The sequence below is a fragment of the Neolamprologus multifasciatus genome, chromosome 23, assembly GCF_963576455.1.
Source record: "Neolamprologus multifasciatus chromosome 23, fNeoMul1.2, whole genome shotgun sequence".
Classification (NCBI taxonomy): domain Eukaryota; kingdom Metazoa; phylum Chordata; class Actinopteri; order Cichliformes; family Cichlidae; genus Neolamprologus; species Neolamprologus multifasciatus.
Window position 1 is genome coordinate 40424522 of NC_140460.1, and position 6430 is coordinate 40430951.

At 41.2% G+C, this 6430-nt stretch overlaps 1 protein-coding gene across 4 annotated transcripts in view; it reads right to left on the bottom strand.

Moving 5' to 3' along the window:
• Positions 1-5483, bottom strand: part of LOC146492337 (NACHT, LRR and PYD domains-containing protein 3-like) — a 71324-nt gene extending 65841 nt beyond the window's left edge. For 3 of the 4 annotated variants that reach the window (XM_085150996.1, XM_085150997.1, XM_085150995.1), the window contains exons 1-2: positions 5381-5483; positions 951-1035 (exon numbers count right to left, since the gene is read on the bottom strand). The gene's annotated coding sequence lies outside the window, so the exon portion shown is untranslated. Of the gene's footprint in view, positions 1-950; positions 1036-4235; positions 4342-5380 lie in introns of those variants that run through there. The other variant, XM_085150994.1, reaches the window with a different exon arrangement.
• Positions 5484-6430: the final 947 nt, after the last annotated feature.

Consider the following 6430-nt stretch of genomic DNA (forward strand, 5'->3'; position numbering starts at 1 on the left):
TTAATATGAACGTATGTTCAACTGAGTCAAATGCTTTGTAAAAATCCAAGAACAGGATGTATCCTCTCTCTTGGATTATTTCACTGTACTCAAGGAGGTCCAAAACCAGCCTAATATTGTTATGAATTAGTCTTCTTTTCATAAAACCTGATTGTGTTTCACTGATAATGTTTGAGATGCTTTTCTTTAGCCTCTCAGCTACAGCTCCAGACAGGATCTTATAGTCAGTGTTTAGTAAGGTGATGGGTCTTAAATTGTCTAAAATTCTTTTATCCTTACCCGATTTAGGGATCAGGGTTATCAGCCCTTGTTTCATGCTTGGCATCAGTTCTTTTTTCTCTATCGATTCCTTTAATGCATCAAACAATAAAGTTCTTAGGTCCTTCCAGAAGAATTGATAAAAACTAGTAGTGAGTCCATCTGTCCCTGGGGACTTGTTTAATGCCATTTTCATGACCACCAAATCCAGTTCCTCAATTTGGCGGCCGCTACTAAGTTTTAAAATTACTCTTACTAATCTTTCTGGGTCACAAAATAAACTTTTTTCAGGCGAGAAAGTAGCTGTGTAAACATCAAATATCTGCTCGGTTTATCAAGATACCGCATATTTGCAAAAGTGCTTCGACGTTTTCGGAGACGTCTGCTACCCACCAGCTCGATAGCCAGCCGGGAGCTCGAGGGTCACTGAAGCCGTCGAGAACGGCACAACTCCCGGCACATCATTTTCAGATCACCGCGGACTTTCGCTACTCAGGTTAAACTTGATATATAAGTCCAGGGCCGTGCAGAGACGTTTAAAGGGGCGGGTGCTCAAAGTTAAAAAGGGGCACATTGAACCAGGCTGAATAACAACAACACACATTCATCAAGAATCTAATATGGGATCGCATCATACTATATCACTATTGTGAGGTGGCGACAAGGCAAAGCAAACGTAGCCTATGTTTTACCTGATGGGTACAATGTTGCTGTTGAGGTGTGTCTGCTGCTCATGCTGCTGATGGTGCTGGAGGGCAGGGCTGTGCTGATCTGAGACTGTAGACATTAAAAAGTCCATAGGAGAGATGGTAGCTGATTAAACAAGTGTCATGAGATAATAACAAAATGCAAAGATTGGTGACAGCGCTTGGAACCATAAGACAACAAAAAACTGTGAGAAATAAACTCGGCTCTGCCTGTGAATCACTCTTTGCTTCTCTTCTTCTTTCCATCCCATCATTTCATATATCACTCTCCACTTGCTGTCTATCTGAGAACAAGGCACAACTTGCTATTGCAATAAACTATAATCTAATTATCAGCACCTAACAACTCTTGCACTTAATCTATAATAAAATGATGACAGAAAAATGTTATAGCCCTGCCTTTAGTAGCCTCACACAGCTCCTACTGTTTCCTCCTCATGTCCTTACCAGCCATGTCTGGACAATGTTATATCATGAGTAATAATTTAAAAAAATCCATATACATAAAACAAACACATGCACGCACACACAGTGACATTTTAGACCTTCTTCAGAATACTGTGTATACTATGGGCATCATGGTGCTGATCCAGAATCCTTACATTATTATTTATTACTAGAGCTACAATAATAAAGCAATGAGGAGGGGGAAGTAATAAATATGAAATAATGTATTTATGATGATTCCATTTGTTTCACTGTCCACTCTGTGCAGGAGCAAAGCTTATTACATTTTTAAACTGTAGAGATACAATAATTTTACTGCTGTAAAATCCAAATTTTGTCTTATTTAAAATATAAATCTAATATAATCTGCTTCTTAATGTATGTCCTTTAAAATACAGCGTGTGTTTTAAAATATTATAATAATGCATAATTATGTGGACATGCATATTAGATTGTTTTTTAGTGAAATATAATCCCCCCAGAAAGGCAGGAAATGCTCTGTAACTTACTTTAAAACTAAATATGTTCACTAAAACGGTGGACAGAGCTACAGACCCATTACAGCCTTACCCAGTAAGCTAGCAGCTATGACCAGCACTACATGTGCAGTTAATAAAAGGACAGGTAATGTTTGTCGCGCTGTTGCACACACAGCACGCTCATTTGTTTCAGTTCGTCAAATTGCCACAAGACAGCTTACCAACGTGTACGTAATAAGCCAATACTCCTGTGTGCTATACACTACAGTGTACGCTGTACACCGACTTACTGGTTTTGTCGCATCAGTCTGTATGGAAGGAATATAGTAAGTCTGTGTCTCTGAGTTAATTTGTGTTTCTCCTACAGCTCCGGACTGCAAAAAATGCGCTCTTTGTGAGCTCGTTCCCGGCTCGTAACCAGCGCGTTCTGCCGTGAAGGGCGATCATTGGTTAAATGTGATCATGTGACTGATGCAAGCCAGATCCTTTTATTTAGCAAAACTGTGATTAATAGTATAAATTATTGTTGAGGGGCACAGACAGGACTCCGCACGCCCACACACATAAAAATAAATAAATAAAAAAAATTTAAAAGTTGCCTCAACAAAAGGGCACTTTGGGCACCCATCAGGAAAGGGGCGGGTGCTCAAGCCCCCCCCCCCCCCCCCCCCCCGCACGTGCCTGTATAAGTCACTTCGACAACCTAAAAATTTTGTTTTTTGGCTTTTTTCAGTGTTTTGTTTGTTCGTGAGTAAATCGGTTTGGCTGAGATTAAAGTTATTAGATTAGATTAGATAAAATAAAACTTTATTAATCCCCTGGGTGGGTTCCTCCTTGGTTTTTACACAGCTGAATAAACATCAAACAGAAAACTGATTAAACAGAAGTATGAGACGGTCGAGAATTTACTCCAGTGTCCTGTTATATTGCAGATAGCAAGGAGCAGACGGCCGAGTTTATTAAACTCCACCGAGACAGCGGTGACGCTAATCAGAAGGCTAGACCGTTCAATTTCCCCAGCCGTTTACTTCCGGCATACCCGACCTTCTGAGGACCCTGCCCACGTAGACCGCGAAGGCCGGGTCCTCAGGAGAGGCAGCCGATGAATTTGGACACGACCAGAGTTTCTGTCGCCATTTTAGTTTTTCAAAATGTCGTCATAAGGGCGGGTCTTACAGTGAACCTGCGCGCTCATTGGCTAATAACTTGAGATTGACAAGCCGTTATCCAATGAGTGCACGGCTTCTCCCAACATAAAGTAGTTTCCTTTGAAAAACCAAAGTCTGATTATTTTTGCCTCCACTGACGGTAGTGATGGGATTTCCGGCTCTTTTTAGAGATCCGGCTCTTTCGGCTCTGAACCAGCTCTTCAGGTTGTTTTGTTGCTTTAATTATTTAATCATTAACAATAATATAAAATTATTCAGAAAAGGAATTACTAATGTAAAAAAAGTGGTTTTATTTATATATGTTTATATATGGCCCCTAGAGACAAAGCACGTACAAACTCTAAAGCATATACAAACTCCAAAAAGCACGTACAAACTCCAAAACACATTTCTAGCGTTTACTGAACTTCCAAAACAGAGCTACCCAGATCACTTAAATTACACAATTGAAAACATGTGTGTATTGTTTGTGTATTTATAGACAAGCACTCATATTTATTCAAATAATTTAAAAAAAAAAAAAGTTCATTTACCTGTTACTACCACACACCAAATCCGGTTGTTGATACTTCCTGGCTTGTGTAGCCACTAGGTAACAAAAGCTCAACACTGCGCCCTAGAAACCTGGAGCACTTCTGTTGTCATTTGTACGTGTTTTGGACTTTGTACGTGCTTCTGAGTTTTTACGTGTTTTGGACTTTGTACGTGCTTCTGAGTTTTTACTTGTTTTGGACTTTGTACGTGCTTCTGAGTTTTTACGTGTTTTGGAGTTTGTACACGCTTCTGAGTTTTTACGTGTTTTGGAGTTTTTACGCGTTTTGGAGTTTGTACATGCTTAGGAGTTTGTACGTGTTTTGGAGTTTGTACGTGCTTTGTCTCTAAGGTCCACCATAAATATACTTTATTTATTCACTCCACATAAAATGTAATAAATAAATCATATAATACAAAAAACAACTATTTACATTTTAAACTTTTAACTATTTAAATTTTCAGCTTTTTCCTTTTAGACAAATTTAACGTGAAACAACACAAAACACTGCAAACCACAACACAATTAAATATAAATTAAAATATTAAAACAAAAAGAAGATGCACATTCTCTGTCATATGGGCCTGCATGATTTCTGAATCCTTTATCATCTGCAACTGAAAATAGCGGATGATTACTGTACCTTTCTAATGTGACGTTGTTGTCCCTCGCTCTCTTTCTCTCTGGCTCTGTTCCTGTGCTACTGCTAGTGTAACTAACGCCCCTCCCCCCTCTGCCCAGCGCAAAGTACAGGCCGCGCATGCGGTGATAGGTTTGTAGCTTAAACCTATTCGCTGGAACGTTGAAGACAATATAATTACACAGCAAAGCAAGACCCAAAGTAGGCAAAGATCTTCATGTTACTCATGCATGAGGGAGACCTGCCTGGAGCCAAGTGTCGTTCCACCACTTGACCCCCGTCAGACTCTCAGCCAGGTTCCCCATAGCACTCCTTTTATTGTGGTTACATGAATATGCATAGGGTCATTAACATATAACATCTTACATAGGTATACATGTGAGCAAAGAATACTGTGTGTGTGTGTGTGTGTGTGTGTGTGTGTGTGTGTGTGTGTGTGGGGTCAGAGTGTGACCCCATAAACGACTTCCCTAAACCTACTGGTCTGGAAAGTCCAGCAGTTCATCTAAACAAAAGGCACTCAGACTAAAACAGATATAGCTACGTTTATCCTACCATAAAACAATAAAACAAGGTACAACCTTTTCCCATGCTCCCAGGATGTAGGTGTGGATTCCAGAACACTCTGGAATGCGCACCAAGCCTTTGCAGCCTGCTAAAGATCACACATCCTATCACTACACAATTAATTATACACCTCTAAGCATATATGGTTAAATATTTCTAAGCATAAATGACAATCAACATTACAAAACCTAACATGCGGAGTTTAGCGGAAAAAAGGGCGAGAGAGAGGGTGAGAGAAAGAAAAAAAAAAAAAAAAAACCTCAGGGCTCCCAATAAGGAGCCGGCTCGCGTCGTTCACTTCAAAGAGCTGGCTCTAAGAGCCATTTCGTTCGCGAACGACCCATCACTAACTGACGGAGCCTGTTGTTCCCGCCACAGAGACACAGTAATGTCAGAGCGGTGTTAACACTCACCTGCCTCAGCACAGCTCTCACTCTCCTCCTGCTCTCTCAGCTAAACTCACTTCCTCTCTACTTACAGGAAACCAGAGGAGCCGACCGGCCTCACGTTTCACCCACAGACACGAACAGCGTGGAATTATTTTATGTCATAAGAAGAAACATATTCATGTTAACACTCACCTGCCTCAGCTCCACCTTCCTCCTGCTGCTGCTCTGAACGGAGGATCAACACTTTCACTTTCACTGCTCCTCCCTAAACACAGAGGATGCTGGGACTTGTAGTTTTTACCTTGTGTGATATTTATGGCTGTGACACTAAATCACAGCATGAAAACTTCCTGCAAACACATCACAGGCGATAAAAGTTTCACATTAAAGGTGAAGTTATTTTTCTGTCTCATGTTCAATAAACAGTGAGCTGGGAAAACTGAAGAACAGACTTCAGACGTTCCCTGCAGAGTTTCTGCTGCTCGGTCGTCTGCATGTTGCTGAGACTGAGCTGATGATGAAGCTGTGATGGGTTTATGGCACGTTTGGTTCTGGAGAAGAGTTTTACTGTCGGTGCAGGTGAAATGATCAGAGGTTACAGCCTCTGGCACTGGTTAAAGTGGAGGCAGCGATCAGGACGGCTGAGCAGCAGAGGTCTCGAGGGTCCTAAAGTGTAAAAGCATCAGTGTTAGTAACACAAAGATCACAGAATGGGATCATCCACACAACACTAACATCTAAATCCACGGCAGGAACTCTTCCAGTGTCCTGAAAAATCTGTGTGCACGATGCTGAGATTAAAATCTGTCTGCTCATCTTAATGCAATATTTACTAAAGTCTGGTAGAAGTTTTACTGATTTCCAGTCCACTTAGAAGACGTGTGGATAGGTGGTGGGTTGTAGAGCAGACTGAAAGCTTTAAGTTCATCCTCTGATTAAAAACTCAGACCCACAGATACAGGAAGTATAACCCTGGTGTAAGACAGGAAACAGCAACACGGCAGCCATCTTTTTCCTCCCACGATGACCAGTGTCCCAGCAGAAGCTGGGGTTTGTTAGATCCTGTTCGATCCAGAGGAAACAGGCTAAAAGAGTCGATCAGGGTGGATCATGGTTTTATTATGTGCTCGTTATGATTGAAGCTCTGGTTGTGTGTTAGAGACAGAACCTGCAGATTCCTCCACTCTGCCTCCTCCTCTGCAGGAATCAGCCTCTTGGCTGGTTTTATTCACCAACGTGAAT